At 49.0% G+C, this 787-nt stretch overlaps 1 pseudogene; it reads left to right on the forward strand.

Moving 5' to 3' along the window:
- The first annotated feature begins 264 nt into the window (after nt 1–264).
- LOC101590748 overlaps nt 265–787 on the forward strand; it is a 24,008-nt pseudogene continuing 23,485 nt past the window's right edge.

The following is a 787-nucleotide window of genomic DNA, read 5'->3' on the forward strand; positions in this document are numbered from 1 at the left end:
ATCTTTGTGTAACATTTACTTAATTATGACTAAGGGAAAGATACTGCATTAGTAATCTATCATATCTTATTAAGAATATTTTGAGCTAAATCTTTTTAAATGTCTTAATTATAAAAATAAAAATCATTTTCATTCTGTTGATGTTATCTTTGAAAAATATCAAAACAAAAATTTCTAAACTTTAAATGGACTTTGCCTCCAGACTTCACTGAGGCCAGCAGCAGCCCGACCAAGGGCTCGGGGCCACGGGCTCAGCCTATGATCATGGGCTCGGTGTCCAACCAGGAGTTTGTAGGTGGTTGCACCAAGGCAGCGGAGAAGGCGCCCGAGGAGGCGCCAGTGGATGCAGCCCGGGAAGCAGACAATCCGCAGCTGCTGCACGGTACCGGCATCTGTAAGTGGTTCAGCGTGCGCATGGGGTTCAGCTTCCTGTCCATGACCGCCCTCGCCAAGGTAGCACTCGACCCTCTGGTGGACGTCTCTGAGCACCAGAGTAAGCTGCACATGAAGGGATTCCGAGCCTGAAGAAAGGTGAGGCTGTGGAGTTCCCCTTTAAAAAGTCTGCCAAGGGCCGGGAATCCATCCTCATCACTGGTCTTAGTGGGGTGTTCTGTACTGGGAGTGAGAGGCACCCAAGGGGAAGAACATGCAGAAGCGCAGATCCAAAGGAGACAGGTGCTATAACTGTGGTGGTGTACACTACCATGCCAAGGAATGCCAGCTGCCACCCCAGCCTAAGAAGTGCCACTTCTGCCAAAGCATTAACCACATGGTGGTCTCGTGTCCA

This window comes from Octodon degus, unplaced genomic scaffold, assembly GCF_000260255.1.
Source record: "Octodon degus isolate 3935 unplaced genomic scaffold, OctDeg1.0 scaffold00086, whole genome shotgun sequence".
In the NCBI taxonomy this organism is placed as follows: domain Eukaryota; kingdom Metazoa; phylum Chordata; class Mammalia; order Rodentia; family Octodontidae; genus Octodon; species Octodon degus.